Genomic DNA, 18,061 nt, shown 5'->3' on the forward strand with positions numbered 1-18,061 from the left:
GATGTTTGTAAAGCAACTGGCCCCGTGTCAGCCACGAAGATGTTTGATTTCAACGAACGACGACATCTGTTGTGACCTGCGGAGACCAGCAGTCTGCCATGTCTAGCCCCTTCCGTTAACACAGATGCTAGATGCTCTGGCAGGTCGCAGACCTACTGAAGTACATGAGGCACCTCTCCAAAAATGTTATCCGTCAGCGTCCCCCAATGCTGACTTTATTGTAGCACATGTTTACAGAAAAACAACAGGACACACACCCCTACACACAAATGCAAACAATGTCTCTATTCTAATTCTTTGAAAGAGGACTCTCTCTGTATCTTGCATTGCTTCAAGTGACAGAAGGGACAGTCTATCTTTGGGGTGAATTCTCCGTACCCAATGCTCGGAACAGATGCATGCCCACTCTCCTCTATTGTGATATTGCAGAAAGTTCTGGAAGCGCATTTACCTCACAGCCTCTCACTTGAAAGGCAGCACCTGAGCCCAGAAGTCCACTGCCCGCTCAGCTACTGGGCCTGCCCCCCGTCTCCTGTCCAGTCCTCCTCCTCCTCCTAGTCACCAAACAAGTGCGTGCCTCTCGGTGGTGGCAATGAAACGGGGACCTTGTTGCAGGAAAGTCTGGAAGAGCTTCCAGACTTCCAGCCCCTCCAGCTATAGGGAAGAGTCAGATATTGAGGGAAACTCGTATCATTTTCTGCTTTACCTGTTATCGTAGGGAATTACACTAATAAACTTCCTAAACTTGAGCCATCTTTTCATTCCTAGGATAAATGTGGTCTTCTAATACATTGTTATATTTTCTTTCTCAAGGTTTTTATTTTATTTTTTTCTTTTTAGGGCCGCACCTGCAGCATATGGAAGTTCCCAGGCTAGGGGTTGAATCAGAGCCTCAGCTGCAGCTGCAGACTTTCCCCACAGCCACAGCAACACCGGATCCAAGCTGCATTTGTGATCTACCCCTCGGCTTGTGGCAACACCAGATCCTTGACCCACTGAGAGAGGCCAGGGGCCGAACCCGCACCCTCACAGAGGCCGTGTCAGGTCCTTAACCCGCTGAGCCACAATGGAAATTCCTCTTTGTTAAGGTTTCAGTTGGAATTTTCTGCACTGTTTTCATAAGAGAATTGGCCTATATATTTTCGATACCAGCCTTGTCTGGACGTAGCGTCAGTGATGTCACGGAAGGAGCTGGAAATCTTCTTTTTCTGTTCTGTGGATAGTTTACATCAGTAGCGGTACCGTCTATTCCTTACAAATTTAAAGGACGCCTCCTAAAGTCATATGAGCCTGTTTTCTGGTGTGTTTGTTTTTTTTATGTAACCTTTCTATCACCGCTCACATTTTTTTCTCTGAGTTGTTTTTCTTCTTAGATTTTTCCTCTTTGGGAGGTACACTTTAGTTCATCCGAGCTCAATTATTTCTAAATGGCTTTTAATTTTGTTTTTAATTTTCTTTTAAACTCAAGTTATCTAGAAAATTGTTTTTTAATTTGCAAGCGGATGGATGGATTCTTTCTTCACGTGGCAGATATGTTATTCATTGATGCTGACTGCAATTTCCTACCTCTTCTTTGCTTCAGGAATCCGCATTCTGTTCAGGGTGGCAAGACGCCCAGCACTATGGCATGAATCATGGTTTTTCTAAAGGGATCCTGGAACTCCTGCTTCCCACTGCTAGTCACTTTCCCAGCCCCCTTTGAAGGGTGGCCACGTGACCCCACATGGTTCCCTCTTGTCCTGCTCAGGCTGGGGAAAAGCAATACGTGGACATAGAAAGGTAAGCTCAGAAGGGTAAGCCTGGACTACAGGCTGCGCCGGTGGCCCGCTCCTGGCTCCGTCCACCTAACTTGGGACGAGTTTCCCTGCCTCGGTTTCCCCATCTTTAAGTGAGAAACAACGGTACCCGCCTTATGGACTGATGGGACTATTTAATGAGTGAGAATATAGGAGGGGCTTAGAAGAATGGCAGTCACAATGTGAGTCAGACCCAGTATGATCACCATTATAATGGTAATTACTATTAATTATCGTCACCATCCTCTGGGGACCATGAGGCCAAACAGCCAACATGATGAGAATTCGGGGTGGAGGGGAGAACGGGCCGGGACCCTTCCCGAGTGTGTAGCTCAGGGCCCGGACACCCCACTCTGAACATTCGCAGAGGAGTCAGCATCTTGTCCTCTGCTCACGTCCCTGGGATGCCTTCTCACCCACATGCCTGATTTCATTTTCATTATTTCAAAAACCCGTTACCAGGATCTCCCCCAGGCTCTGCTAAAACCACTGCCAACAACCAAAGACCCCCTCTGCCTCTGGGAGCGCACATCCTTTTTATGCTAATTTCCAACTGGATTTCCACCGAAGTCAGAGGACGCAGCCTCGGGAGTCAGTGAAGCACAGGACAGGATGTGCCCTTCTCCAGCTTAAAATCCTGCCGAAAGACACGGACCCCCGCCCCCATCACATCCCGCACGGCTGGACGGTTCGAGGGACCACGTAATCGCTCCCACGTGGTGTGGGGCGCCTCGGCCCAGCCAGGCCCAGTACTGCTGCCTCAAATCCCGTGTCTTTCCTGCCTGAAGCACGCGCACCGGGAGCCGGTCTGCGCCGTGAACACGCAGCCCTTTCTGAAACCGTGCCTTGGACCGCACGCCTAATGCGGCGTGTCGCTAAGGCCGGCGCTGGGCCCCCGCGGGGTTGTTAGGGAACCAGCTAAGAAGCGCCGAACGCGCACGCCTGCCTCTACCGTATTGACATTTCACGCAATTTCCAGAGCAGCGCAGGGCCCCTGCGAGCTCCCGTTGGGAGCGGGAAATCTTCTTTCTTCTTTACGAGAGTGGAAAATCGCTCCATTCTCTCCGGGGAAAGCCACGGGGATTAACGCTCAAAGGCACAGAGATACCCTACGGCCAGAAGCTTTTTTCTGCTTCTCCTCTCAATTTGTCTCTCTTCCGCAGCCTTCAGGGCGCCGACAGGGGATGCTGGAAAGCCAGGCCTGCATCTTTCCATGTTACTAGCAGATGGAAGGGAGGATAAAAACTCCCACCCCCAAGCCCCAGGCCCCCACGTCGGTCCCAGGGACATCTTGGCTTCACGATGGAGAGAGCGTGTGCCTTATGAGGCAGCACTGGACTGCCAGCATGACAGGCTAAAGTCCTCGAGAAACGGTCAGCTGTCAAAATCACTGAAGTCGTGCCACAGAGCTGTCGCTTATGAATCGGTATGTTAAACAATATTTAGCTGTTTTAATAAAGATCCCCATGCTGCCTACAAAGGAAAAAGATCTAATTGCCATGAGGGCAGACATCACAGGTACAGCAAGGACCCACCATGCAAGATAAAGGGAGGAAGTTGAAGCAGTCTGCACACCTCCTGGCGTTTTGCATTATCTGCAGTGAACAGTTCCACCGAGTTGAGTTGAACAGCGAAGTCTCCAAATTAGTTACACAAGAAGGAGGGGGAGGGGGAGGAGGAGGGAAGAGGAAGAGAAGGAAGAGGAAGGAGGAGGAGGAGGAGAAAAAGAAGCAGAAGGAGAAGAAGAATGCTGAACCGAAGTCCAGCTCGGCCACTTCCCTGCCTTGGGCACAAGCGGCGATGGCATCAGCCCACAGCATGCTCCCTTCCTCGGCACAATGGGAAAGGCTACACCTGCCACGCAGGGCGGAAAGGACGGGTGAGACCTCAAGCACCTCTTATGTGTGTTACAGGCGTGAGGCTTCACTTGTGCACAGGAGCCAGAAATGGCTTTATCCTTCCCAGGCGGCCCTTCCCCGATCTCCAGGGCTAGGAGGTGGTGGCCCACCTGCACAGGTGCACACCTACTTTCCCCATCCCTGTCCCGAAGGGGCGAGCGACGTGTTCGAGAGCCACAGCAAGGGGCTCCATCGACCACTCTTTCGAAGCCTTCTCCCGGAGCCTGCGTTTCTCTTGCGCACATTTGCACAGGGCTCCGACTGCTCGAATGGAAGACGTCATTGGCAAGGCTGTCTGTGTTCTCCGGCACATGTTGAAAACGGATCTACTTGATTTACTCTTCCATCCTTGTTCCAGAAAGGATTCTAGGGGGACATGTGGAGAATAAAACCTGTTCCAACGTGGGAGAGCTACATGGCACAATTAGTAGGACGAGCCTGAATAACTGGAAAAGGCAAATAATCCCCAACCCAACTCCCATTTGATCCCAAACCTGGCATCTTCGACTGCACGCACCTGTATTCAAAGGCGTCTTGTCTTGAAGCTGTGAGGTGTGTGCACGCGGGGATGAGGAGCTGATGATGATAGTGAAGGTGACAACACACCTCCAAAAAGCACACCTTGCGGACGCCTCTGTGTCCTATAGAGGAGGAAGGCAGACAACGGGAGGACGCCAGCACTGAAGCCGAGAGCCGGGTGGGCAGGAGAGAAGGTGCCAGAAGAAGCGAACCATCAGAGACCCACGACGCCAGAAGCAGTGCCTTCACTAAACTCTAACCAAACCAAACCTTCCCAGGGGACTGTCCTCTGTCCTTCAAAACGGTTAATTCTTTCCGAGGTGGGGGTCAGAGGCTGGCTGTCACCCCTGGAAAGCCAAGGCTGAGGCTTGGCCTCCTGGCTCTGATGATTTGTAAAATCTGGCCCCTGGCAGCTCACGTTAAACCCAGTCTCACCCACAGTGAACGAGCAGGCGGGCTCAGCTCCAGCGCCATTCCCCCCGGGGACACCCCGGCTGGCACAGGGTGTCCATGGGCAGCGCCTTGAAAAATGCTTCTGGAGAGAGTGTACAGTAGCTGCTTGCTCAACGCCCTGCCCTCCCCCCCAAGTCCCCTTCCACAGCAGCTCCCCCTCACCCCACGTGACCACCACATCACAGTTGGGACGAGTTACGCTTGAGCCCTCTGGGGACCCAGAGAAAAGGAGAGAAAAGTGTGAGCCGAACCAGGTTTGGTAGAGTTGACCGGGTCGGGGAGGGGGGACATGCCCCCAGCAGGGCTCCCCAGAGGGTTCCCGAACCACATCTCTCTGAGGTCACCCACACAGGTAGCCGTGGTTCCGGCTAAGTACCTCTCAGGCCGGCACACGCTGTGGGCCTGACCCCCCCCCAACCCTGGGTGTTGCCTCTGAATTCTCTCATAGTGAAGGGAAGGCGGCCCACCAGGACCCCTCTTTCTCCAACAAGCCTCCTGTGAAAATATCCCCAGCTCCTCCCAGGGCCTTCTCTGCAAACCAGGGTGCAAAGGGGAGGGTGGCACATGAAACGCCAGAGGGGCCCCCAAGTGCCTGCCCCCAAGGCAGTGGGGGCCCAGCTGAGAATGCCTGGACTTTTTCTTTCAATGGCCGCACCCGAGGCACATGGAAGTTCCTGGGCCAGGGACTGAATCCGAGCTGATTCCATATCCTTTAACTCACTGCGCCAGGCAGGGATGGAACCTGCATCTCCACAGCTACCTGAGCCACTGCAGCTGGATTCTTAACCCACTGTGCCACAGCGGGACCCGCTGCTTGAACAATTAAAAAGGGCTTGGCAAGAGTGACAAGCCAGGACAAAGGAGCTCCCAGGTGACCTCCCAGGTATAAAAGGACCCAGAAGCAGTGGGTGGCTTTCCTCCATCACAGTCGGGCTCCGCCTCAGTCCCAGCCCCACCAGGAGCCGTGCGCTGTGCCCACACTATTCATGTTTCATCCTGCCCTCCTGCCAGGGACACCGAGGCACAGGGAACGGAAGGGCCTTGCCGTCTAGTACGTAGGGGGGTGGGATGGAGCCGGGTCTAGGCACACCTGAGACCCCTCTGCCCTCTGCCCTCTGGAAGAAAAGAAGAGTGGACCCAGTGGCAAAGGCCTGGCTGGCAGCAAGGCTGGGCCCTGATCACACTCCTTGTCAATGGCTCTTTGCCGTAGAGCCTTCCAGAAAATCAGGGCCCCTCCCGCAGGGCTGCAAACTGGGGTGAACTGAGGCAACCTAATGTGTCCGGCCTAGTAACGCCTCATAATTAAGATTCCGGGAATAAAGTAACACCAGGGAGTTTCATGGAAGATCTGCCTTCAGACGCTCAGGTCAGCTTTAGGCACCAGCAGCGGACTAATGAAGGGCTCCCTTTGGGCCCCAAAGAAAAGATGTAATCGGCCCACACAAAGCCCGTCCTGTGCAATTACAAGAATCCACATGGATGGGCTGACCTGTGACCTATAAAACAAAATGAAGATTTTCAAACATCACCAGGAGGTAGGAGGGGGTGGCTGGCCAGCTGCTCCAGACTTCCAGCTCCCCAGGGGGCAAAAGAGAACAAGACCTGAAGGGCTGGAAAGAAAACCTGAGCAGCCCCTGTACCACTTTTCAGTTGTAACTGGTTCACTGAGGGTTTGTTTTTTGGTTTTTTGGTTTTTTTGACCATGGAGGGGTCGCTAATGCTTGCTTTTTTGCACCAGACACCTAGATACCTGTCACAAAATTGCATTTCTTTGCTGTGGGTATTATTTCTTTCTAAAGAAACAAGACTCTCCAACGGCCACAGGACATGCTAATGACATTTTGCCAGAGCATCCAAGGGGATCCATTTGGGGGCGGGGGAGAGGGGGATGCAGGAGGCTCCTTGTCCTGGGGGGGAGCACAGCCTACTCACTCCTTATGGGACCAGAACTCCTGAGCACGGGGCCGACAGCCCAGGCGGCATCTGCTGAGGACAACCGAAGACTGCTTCCCCGTCTTCCGTCTCCAGACTCGGGAGCTGTGTCTCCTTCTCGGGGGACAGGCTGCACACAGCCCACCTCGATTATTCAGCTGTCAGGGACTCCCACCCACCAGGAGCAGGGAGGTCAAGGAGGGGCCGCGAGTCCGCCTGGAAAGTCTGCAGAAAGGGTCCTTCGCCTCCGCGCCGCCGCCGCCGACCAGGAGAACCTGCAGCCAGCAGCGAGCTCCCCGCTCCTGCTCTTTTAAAATCAACACCCATTCCCAGATTGGCGTTTGGCAAACATTGCTTAACTACTGCTGTTTTCCCTGAAGTCACCGAGGAGAGAGGCTTGGATAATGAGCTGGCATGCTCTCCTGAAATGTTTACCATGTTCCTTAAAGCAAGGGACATGCTGGTTCCTAAACTAATTTGGGATTGGTAGATCTTTTTAGGCTTTTTGGAGATCTCCGAAACACATGGACTTAAGTATAATTAAGCTGTATCAGGGAGTCCGATAAACAGTCCTGGGGCTTCCGAAGGGATGAACTCTTGTTGATCGAGCCATAGATGTTTTGTCTTCATTCTTCCAACAGAAAGGAGAGAGAAACTCAGGAGCATGAAGATAATATGTGAGACCACAGCCCAACAATGAGGCGGGGAAGCACGAGGCAGCCTTGACCTTGGCAACCAAGACAGACCCGGGTGTTCATGGACGCACCTCCCCAAATACAAACTGGTTTTCCCACTGGAGCTTAGAGTCGAAAATGTTCTAAGCCTTAACCTGACATATTTCAGTCTTGTTAAAAAAAAAAAAAAAAAAAAAATTAGGAGTTCCCATCGTGGCGCAGTGGTTAACGAATCCGACTAGGAACCATGAGGTTGTGGGTTCGGTCCCTGCCCCTGCTCAGTGGGTTAACGATCCAGCGTTGCCGTGAGCCGTGGTGTAGGTTGCAGACGCGGCTCGGATCCTGTGTTGCTGTGGCTCTGGCATAGGCTGGGGCTACAGCTCCGATTCAACCCCTAGCCTGGGAACCTCCATATGCCGTGGGAGCAGCCCAAAGAAATAGCAAAAAAAAGACAAAAAAAAAAAATTTAAATTCAGGGCATCCAGAGTTTTTGTGTAATTCCTGTGAGAACGCTAATAAATGCGTCCACATAAGCCCTAAATCCCCACTTTTGAAATGGAGATGTGGGGTTAGGACGACATTTATATAAATTTTACTTGGTATTTTGGTTTGCGTGTTTTTTTCGCAAGGAGTTCAAAGGCATTTATAGGCATTCTGATTAGCGCTTGTGATCTCCCGGTGGGGTGGCAAATTCTATTAGCTCAGTTTTACAATTGAGAATAGAAAATCTTACAGCAGCCAAATGGTTTGGCAAAAACCATATGGTGTGTCACTGATGATGCTCTGAGAAGAAAACAGGTTTTTTTTTCAGCATCCGTCCCTGCATCAGTCCTCTGCCCAATTTGCTTATAGGATTTTTTTTTTTTTTAATCTTAGATAAGGAGGGTGATTCTTCAGGTCTAAAATCTTGCCATTGTCAGCCTGCCAGGACAGGGCTCATCTATGCATAAAGGAGGGACATGGAGCCCTTCCCCTCCACATTTGAGGAAGGACCCCTTTCCCACACAGCTCCAGCCATCTGGAGAGCGAAGTCCAGGAAGCAGAGATGGGCATCCTTGCAAACAGGGGCCAGGAGCAGAGACTCGAGAACCCAGAACTGATAGGAGGTGCCCAACCACACAGCCCTCCCGGGACGCTGAGCCCCGGCGACAATGGCTCCCTCCGCTCTCAGAGTCCAAACCAGAAGTGGAGAAGGAAGAATAAGAAGAAAGACGTGGGCTCGCTGTCTAGGGCAGATGGCGCGTTGGAACAGACGCCAGGGACAAAGAAGACGCTGTCGACTCCTCGGCAGCGGCTGCTGTCGCCCCTTCCAGGAAGAAGACCTCCGGCTGCAGGGAACAGAGCAAGCCGTGGCCAGAGGGGTCGGGGTGCAGGCCGGGGCGCAGCTCAAGAGAGGAGGGTCTGCTCGGCCCCCGGAGTCCATTCCACTGACCAAGATCTTGCAGAGGACACTGTCCCCCTGGCCCGGGAAGGACAGGGAGCGGCCAGAAGCAGCTGCTAAAATTCTGCTGCCATGCGGCCACGTGTGTTGAGGGTTCAGGAACGTCCACCACCCCCCAGGCTGGCTTGACCCATGACCCTCCTGCCCCCAGTCCTAGCTTCTCCACAACGTGCCCCTTCCTGCATCAGGGTCCCCACAGGTCACGGCACCTGCCAGGAACCCCCCCACACACACCTTGTACCTCTGTATGCATCCTGTTCAAACCCAAACTTCTCCTTCCCGGGCCCTCAATCGGGTCGCCTCTGCTCCTTCAAGGCCCTGGCAGACCTCTCCTGCAGGTGACCCACGGCACCAGAGGTGAAGCCATTCATCGTTATCTGCTTGCGCTTTGGGTATTTCCACCACTGGGAGGTGAGCCCCGCTGGGAGGCAGGTTCACTTTCCTGGCTCACCGCTGCCTGCCCAATGCTAACACAGCATCCGTGACTGCGTATTAAGTTGGTAAAATAAACACCGGCCAGAATGGCCATCATCACAAAGTCTACCAACAATAAGTGCCGGAGAGGGTGTGGAGAAAAGGGAACCCTCACACACTGTTGGTGGGAATGTAAACTGGTGCAACCACTGTGGAAAACAGTATGGAGATGCCTCAGAAAACTAAACATAGAGCTACCATTTGCTCCAGCAATCCCACTCCTGGGCATCTATCCAGAGAAAACCATGGCTGGAAAAGACACAAGTACTCCGATGTTCACTGCAGCACTGTATACAATAGCCGAGACACGGAAATACCCTAAATGTCCATCGACAGAGGAGGGGATCAAAAAGATGTGATCCATATACACAATGGACTATTACTCAGCCATTAAAAGGAAAGAAATAAGAGCATTTGCAGCCACATGGATGGACCTAGAAATGATCCTGCTAAGTGAAGTCAGCCAGACGGTGAGACACCAACATCAAATGCTATCACTTACATGTGGAATCTTAAAAAACGACTCAATGAACTTCTTTGCAGAACAGATACTGACTCACAGACTTTGAAAAACTTATGGTTCCCAAATGAGACAGATTGGGGGGGTGGGGGATGGAAATTCTATAAAATTGGATGTTGTACAACCATAAAGGTAATAAAATTCATTGAGTAATAAAAAAAATAAACAGTTCATCAGCCAGGTTCAAAACAACAGACACACAAATGGGGGAGGTGGCTGGGTCGGGGGGGGGCGGGGGACGCGTTTAAGAGCCCTATCTCAGAAGGATTTAACATGACATTAGCGGGTTTTTTCCTCCTTTCCCCTCCATGGCCCGAATTTCCCCTTTCTAGGCCCTCGGTCTTCTGATTCCCAGCTGCACCTCAGCCCTCGTTTGTCCTGCTCCCACAGACGAAGAGGAGAGCAGGGAACAGGGGTGTCCAGGCTCGGCCCGAGTTTCCTGTGTGGAATGAATGACGTGGTCCATCCTGACATATTGGCCTGAAAACCCACCAAGGTCTCTTCCCTAAAAGGGAGCTCCCTCTTCTGCTGGAGAACAGTGCCTTCGTGTGTATCTTCTGATCATCAGATTCGGCTCGAGGAAAATTCTTTCCATGGAATTTTATAGTCCGGGCTTGTTTGGGAGGAATTAATTAAGTTTGCTATACTGTGGCCAGGCTGCGAAATACACAGGAGATTCCAAATCTGAGCTCCTAATGACTGTATTTTATAAAATTAGGATCGTTCATTCAATTATGAATAAAGGCTCCGTCAATGTTAATTGCATTGTTTGAAGCTCGTTGGGTGTTTTTTTCCTCAAACAGAATTCCACATCTCCCCCGGGAAATGTCACAAAAATATCGTTAGAAACAAAACGGTATTAGCCTCTCTTCCCAGCTCCCTCAGCTGCCTTTTTTCCCCCAAAATATCCAGAGACCTTTTTCAAAAGCAAAGTTCTCCAAGGAAGACCCTGCCGGGCTATCTGATGCTGCTGCTAGCACGTGACTACCCATCTTCACTCGTGATAAAAATCATTCCAGACGAAGGCAAGCCATAGGTTAGTGGGCTTTTACAAGAGAGGGAGGCGTTCCCACCGCAGGGCAGCGGGTTGCAAATTGGATCTGACTGCAGCGGCTTGAGTGGCGGCTCCGTTGGCAGAGGCGCAGGTTTGATCCCTGCCCCAGCGTCACCGCAGCTGCAGCGTAGGTCACATCTGCTGCTCGAATTCAATCCCTAGCCTAGGAATGTCATAAGCCATGGGTGCAGCCATTCAAAAAAAGGGGGGGGGAGAAAGGGGGGGAGGGGAAGGGGAAGGATGCAGGGAGTCGTTGGGGAAAAAGAGTAGCAAACAGCAAGAGAGGACAGGGCTGGAGGGGTCAGCGCTCCCCTCAGTGACAAGGCAATTTGTCTCATAGCTCCTTTGTTTTTCTTTTTTTTTTTTTTTTTTTTTTTTTTTGTCTTTTTGCCATTTCTTGGGCCGCTCCCACGGTATATGGAGGTTCCTGGGCTAGGGGTCTAATCGGAGCTGTAGCCACCAGCCTATGCCAGAGCCACAGCAACGCGGGATCCGAGCCGCGACTGCAACCTACACCACAGCCCACGGCAACACCGGATCCTTTAACCCACTGAGCAAGGGCAGGGACCGAACCCGCAACCTCATGGTTCCTAGTCGGATTCGTTAACCACTGCGCCACGATGGGAACTCCCTCATAGCTCCTTTGGAAGAGTCAAATGACCTGCCACTGGGAGACCCGTGGGGTAGGGACAGCAAGTTTTCCAGGGATGTAGTGGTCTCTCCCACCCTTTTCAGAAGTCCGCCACCCTCATGCAAGATTATCAGGTTGTAGAACGAAAGGGCCTATTTTAGTTTGATAATAAGGACACACTTAGAACTCACATTCACTTTGAATGTTTTTATTTTTTTAATGACAAATGGCACATCTCGCTTTGCCAACTACCCAGAGGCGGACCCAAATCTGAGCACAGAGGAAGCCATCAGCGCCACAGTGAAAAACAAACAGAAGTCTTCTGTTTTCTGGACTTCATCCTTTCTGCAGCGTCACGCTGTCGTGTCCATAGCAGGAAGGCAAGGGGGAAAGGACGGAGGGAAACGCGAAGCTCGGTGAACACACTTTTCTCGGGAGGGAATTTAACCCCGTCCTTCTTGTTGGCCAAGCTACTAAGATGAGCAGCTTCTGCGTCTTCAGATGTTCCTGTTATCACCTTCTCAGCTTCCAGAAACTGAAGATTTCTGCCCAGAATGCGCCTAGCTCCTCTCCCCTTCCCCGTGGTAGTCTTATTTCCGCCTCATCCGTGAGTTTCCAAATGGGGACTGCGTCCCCAGCACCTGTTGTGCATAAGGACGTGTGGCCCCTGGGGGCTGGCAAGGGGGCACAGCTAACAGATGCCATCGTCCAGCTCAGTGCCTCATGGCAGACGGATCCACCACTGCCGTGTCCACACTGGCCTCCCAGAGTCTCTTCTTCTCCCGTACCCTGCACGCGGCTGTGGGCAGCCTGACTTCCGAACCATACGTGTCTAGCCAGATTGTCCCCGACGTAAAATCTTCTCTTAGCTCCTGGGAGAAATATCCGACTCCTGAGCTTCAGGCTGAAGGCCAGGGAAGTGTGGCCCCAGGAGACACTCCAGCCCCCTCCTGCCACCCCTTCCCCACCCACTACCTGAGCTGCAGCCACAGGCCGAATCGCACAGTCCCCAAAGCTGTCCACTGGTGACGCAGCCATGCCTCCCAACCAAGCAACACTCATGAAGACCCCGGGCTGGCTGGGCACTGCGATGGGCCACGGGGATTTGCAGAGCTATAAATTAAAGGTGATTTGCAGGCGCTGGACCCAGCTTCTGACGAGTACCCCGTCCCGCCCCGTCCCGCCCCACCCCCGGCCCTGCCTGACCAAGGGGCTGCTTCTCGTGCTCGCAGAGGGAAGTTTAGAGACTGCGTCTGTGTGACGGTCTCACGGTCGCAGCAATGGGACTACCAGAATACATCAAATAACGAGTGCTGGTGAGCACGTGCAGAAGTGGGACCTCTGCCCGGCTGGCAGGAATGCGAAAGGGTGCAACCGCTGCAGAAGCGTCTGAAAGAACCGACAGCAGGACTCGAAGAAGAACTGGACACCACGTGCACGGCCGCGTGCCTCAGAACAGCCACGAGACGGAAACAGCCGAAATGGCCATCAACGGACGAATGAATAAACAAGCTGGGCTATTCCTACGATGGAATGTTATTCAGCTCGAACTTAAAAAGGAAGGTGATTCTGACACACGTACCTTGAAGACACCATACTCGCTGAAATAAGCCAGACACAAAAGGACATCTTAGGATTCCACTGATACGAAGTCCCTGGAGGGGTCAAATTCCTAGAATCAGAAAGCAGAAGGGGGGAGGGGGAGTTAGTGCTCAATGGGTGCCGTTTGGGAAGAGACAAGAACCGCTCTGGAGATGGTGGTGGGGGCAGTCAGGTAACAAAGCAAATGTATTTAATGCCACTGACCTAAACTCTTAAAATAACCCAAATGGTGAATTTTATCTTACCACAATAAAAAAAAAAAAAAAAAAAGGTACACCTAGAATTTCTGCTTCGGACCATGATGCAATCACAGGCACTAGATTTACCCTCCCACATTAACAAGCCGACAAAACAAAACAAAAGAAAATAATTTTGACACCCAGGACAGTGAGGAGCACAGGACAGAGATGCTAAGATGCAGGAACAAGTGAGCCCTGTGGCTGCTTTCACTTGCTAGCTGGAGGGTGTTTCCAGGTCACACTGCAGGGCCAGGCAGCCCCTATAGAGCCTGGGTTCTCCCACGAGTGAAAACCCCAGCTGAGAATCCTGGGAGGCCAGGGGGGGCTGGAAGTGCGGGGCAGCCTTCTGGAGAGAAGGAGGGGCTGCGGGGAGAGAGGGCTCTGGGGAATGCAGAGGGTCTCCCTGGAGAGCAGCTGAGCACCCATTAGATGGGCTCAGGTGAGCGGGAAAGACCCACCACAAAGGCACAGGCAGAACCACTGTCAAGTTCGAGAGGGTTGTGAATAGTCAGTGTTTGCACCCACGCTGAGAAGCCTTGTACTACACGGGGGGCTGGGGCGAGTTCTCAGAAGGATGCTGCCCCAAGAGGGGGGCAAAATGAGCCCAGTGCCATGGACCTTGCCACAGCACCTACCACAGCTGAAATGCCAGCCTCGAAAGGATGAAGCTGCTTCCAGGCAACGCGATGGCTCCAGAGAACACAGCTCAGGACTACGTGAAGGACCACAGAGCTCCCCAGCACCCAGAACACCGTGAGACGGCCAGTTCTGACAGCCAATCAAAAACGATTACGAATACAAAGTAACAGAACACTATGACTCGCAATGGAGGGAGGAAGCGCCAGCAATGGACCAGAAATGACGCAGACGATGGGTTAGCAGAAAACATGTCAGTTATTATCATTAGCTTCTGCACGCTAAGAGGGCAGAGGGAACAGCAATCACGTTGAAAAGATACACAGCGGAGTTTTAAAAGGACACAAATGGAACGGATGGAGATTTCTGAAAAAAGCCGTCTGGAGATGACACGTTACAGAACCAAATGTAGTGCCTTGGAGATTAAACGGCAATCGAAGCCACCCTAAAACGAAAAAGCGAGAGCGGAAGGAGGGGGACAAATGGAGCAGAGCATTAGGGATAAATTCCAACTGCCTCACGTGTGTGTAATTGATTTTCTTCCCAAGGAGAGGCAGGTGGGAAGAAAAATATTTAAAGAAATAAGCGTTGAAATTTTTCCAAATTTGGTGAACACTATAAATACTTGAATACAAGAAGCTATATGAACCCCAAACACAAGAAATATGAAGAAAACTATACCGAGCCACACCATAATAAAATATTCAAAACCAGTGACAAAGAGAAAACTTGAAAAGCAGCTGCAGTGAAGGAGGGAGGAGCAAACGGAAGAACGACAGGCGACATGCCACCAGACATACGCATGCCAGAAGACAACACAGCACATCTGAAGAGTTAAAACTGCCAATCTAGAGTTATGTGTCGAGCTAAATAAATAAATGTGAAAAAGGGACTTTTTCAGATATACGAAAGCTGAAAAAAAATGGATCCCCAGCAGAACTTCACTTAAGAAATGATAAAAAGGAAGTCCCTTTGGGCAGAAATAAATGATAAAAACTTGATTGTACATAATGGAATGATGAGCATTCATGGCTCAGCAGTTAACAAACCCGACTAGCATTTATGAGGACGAGAGTTCGATCCCTGGCCTCGCTCAGTGGGTTAAGGATCTGGCAGTGCCGTGAGCTGTGGTGTAGGTCGCAGACGTGGCTCAGATCCCACGTTGCTTGGTTGGGGTGCAGGCCGGCAGCTACAGTTCTGATTAGACCCCTAGCCTTGGAACCTCCGTATGCCACGGGTGCAGCCCTAAAAGACAAAAAGACAAAAAGGAAAAAAAAAAGAAAAAAGAAAGAAATGGTAAATATTGGGAAAATGTAAAAGAAATATTCTTTTAGTTTAAAAACATCTTTTTGGAGTTCCCATTGTGGCTCATCAGAAATGAATCTGGCTAGCATCCATGAGGATGCAGGTTCAACATCTGGCCTTGTTCATCGGGTTAAGGATCCGGCTGACATGAGCTGTGGTGTAGGTCAAAGACACGGTGCAGATCTGGCATCGCTGTGGCTGTGGCGTAGGTAGCTGAGCTCCAAACTGACCCCTAGCCTGGAAACTTCCCGATGCCGCACTTATAGACCTAAAAAAAAAATGTTTTTAAAAGATAAATTGATTAATTCCAGCAAACATAACAACGATATCGTGTGAGGTATAAAACTCAAGCAGAATAAAAGACGTGACAACAACAGCACACAGGGTGGGAAGGGAGAGACGGAAGTACAGCCTGTGAGCCTGTGAGGCTGGATGGGAAGCGCTCTAATCTTACCTGAAGATCTACCGTGAGAACTTTAAGATGTGAGCTGTAAGACGTAAAGCAACAGCTATTAAAAAAAAAAAAAAAAAAAAAAAGTCTCGTGCATAAGCCAACAAAGGATATAAACCAAGATAGTGAAAATCACTCGATTAATCCAAAGGAAGTCAGGAAAGGGAAAGAAAATAACATCCAAGACAAACAGAAAACAAAGAGCAAAATAGTAGGTATAAACTCAATGACTCCATGATTATCTTAAACTTCAATGCCCTGAACAGCTCGATGCAAAGGCGAAGATGGTCAGATTGAATAAAAAAGCAAGGACAACCTACATGCTGCCTCGAATAAAACTGCGTAATTAAAAAGACACATAAACTAAACGAATAGAAACAGAATACATCGTGCTGAAAATAATCAGAAGACAGATGTGGCGGCTACATTGTATTAGGCAAAGGAGACTTCAGAGCAGAGAGTATTAACAAATATTAAGGGAATCACTTCATAATGATAAATGAGTCAATACACCTAGAAGACCTAACCACCCTAAATGTTTATGCCCCTAAAAGGAGAATTTCAAAATGCCTGGAACAAAAAATGATGTATGACCAAAGGAGAAAGCGACAAACCCACGGGTATAGTTGGAGGCTCCAGAAACCTCTCTTAATTGACAGAATAAACACACAGAAATTTAGTAAGGATGCAAAAGTCTTTAACAATACTGTAAGTCAGGGAGTTCTATTCGTGGCACAGCGGAAACAAATCCAAACTAGTACCCATGAGGATGCGGGTTCGATCCCTGCCCTTGCTCAGTGAGTTAAGGATCTGGCATTACCATGAGCTGTGGTGTAGGTAGCAGATGCAGCTCAGATCTGGTGTTGCTGTGGCTGTGGTGCAGGCCAGCAGCTGCAGCTCTGATGTGACCCCTAGCCTGGAAACTTCCATATGCCCTGAGTAGGGCCCTAAAAAGAAAAACACAAAACAAAATAATACTGTAAGCCAGTTTGACCTGAGTTGGGATTTATGGACTATGCTACCTAACTACAGAAGAATACACATTCTTGGTTTTTTTTGGGGGGTTGTGTGTGTGTGTGTGTGTATGTGTGTCTTTTTAGGGCCAAACCCGAGGCAAATGGAGGTTCCCAGGCTATGGGGTCAAATCGGAGCTGTAGTGTCTGGCCTACACCACAGCCACAGCCACACAGGATCTGAGTCACGTCTGCAACCCAACCATGACTCATAGCAATGCTGGATCCTTAACTCACTGTGCGAGGCCAGGGATTGAACCTGCATCCTTATGGATGCTAGTCAGATTTGTTTCCACTGAGCCATGACAGGAACTCCATGAATACTCATTCTTTGGAAAAACACACAAATATTTACCAAGCCAGGTCCAAAAAAGTAAATTTACACAAACTCAAGTAATACAAGTTATGTTCTCTGGCCTTGATGAAATTAAATTAGAAATCAATACCTGAGAGATACCTGAAAATCCTCAAATATTTGGAAACTAAATAATATGGGTCAAAGAAGAAAAGAGAAGGACTATTGGAATGTAGTTTGAAGTGAATGAAAATTAAAACATGCCAGGTCTAAATGTGTAAAAATGCAGCTACAACAGTGTGTAAAGTGAAATTCACCTAAGAAATTTCACCCTAAGAAATGAGAAGAAGAAGAGAAAACTGATCTCAAATTAAGCACACACACACACACACACACAAAAAAAAATAAAAACAGGAGTTCCCGTTGTGGCGCAGTGGTTAACGAATCCGACTAGGAACCATGAGGTTGCAGGTTTGGTCCCTGCCCTTGCTCAGTGGGTTAACGATCCGACGTTGCCGTGAGCTGTGGTGTAGGTTGCAGACGCCGCTCGGATGCCGTGTTGCTGTGGCTCTGGCGTAGGCCGGTGGCTACAGCTCCGATTGGACCCCTAGCCTGGGAATCTCCATGTGCCGCGGGAAATAGCAAAAAGACAAAAAAAAAAAAAAAAAAAGAGAGAGAGAGATAATAAAAATCAATATAATGGGCAAAGAAAAATCGTAGAGAAGAACAATGAAAGCAAAATTATTTGAAAAAATTAATCAAATTGCTAAACCTCTGGCCAAACTGATCTAGAAAATGAGAGAAATAAGTTACCAAGTTTTTTGAGAGCAGAGACATCACTACAAATCCTATGGGCAGAAAATCATAAGAATGAGAATATTATGAACACCTTTATATAAATTCGATAACTTAATGAAATGGGGAAATTACTTGAAGGACACGAACTCAAGAAGAAAGTTTACTAAAGAAGAAACAGATAATCTGAATAGTTAGCTTTATATCTATTAAAGAAATTGAATTTGTAGTTAAAAACCTCACAGAGAAAATCCCTACCCAGATGGCGTTACTGGGGATTTCTGACCAGCATCGAAGAGAGAAACAAAATCCATCCTGCATCAGTCCTTCCCA

General features: G+C 49.9%; 1 long non-coding RNA gene across 1 annotated transcript; it reads right to left on the bottom strand.

Moving 5' to 3' along the window:
• Nucleotides 1-1,001: 1,001 nt before the first annotated feature.
• LOC110258332 lies at nt 1,002-7,426 on the bottom strand. The gene is made up of 3 exons (XR_002341072.1): nt 6,599-7,426; nt 4,212-4,374; nt 1,002-4,060 (listed from the first exon to the last, which is right to left on the bottom strand). It is a non-coding gene; the product is annotated as an uncharacterized LOC110258332 (long non-coding RNA).
• Between the last annotated feature and the right edge of the window lie 10,635 nt (nt 7,427-18,061).

Source organism: Sus scrofa, unplaced genomic scaffold, assembly GCF_000003025.6.
Source record: "Sus scrofa isolate TJ Tabasco breed Duroc unplaced genomic scaffold, Sscrofa11.1 Contig1914, whole genome shotgun sequence".
Classification (NCBI taxonomy): Eukaryota; Metazoa; Chordata; class Mammalia; order Artiodactyla; family Suidae; genus Sus; species Sus scrofa.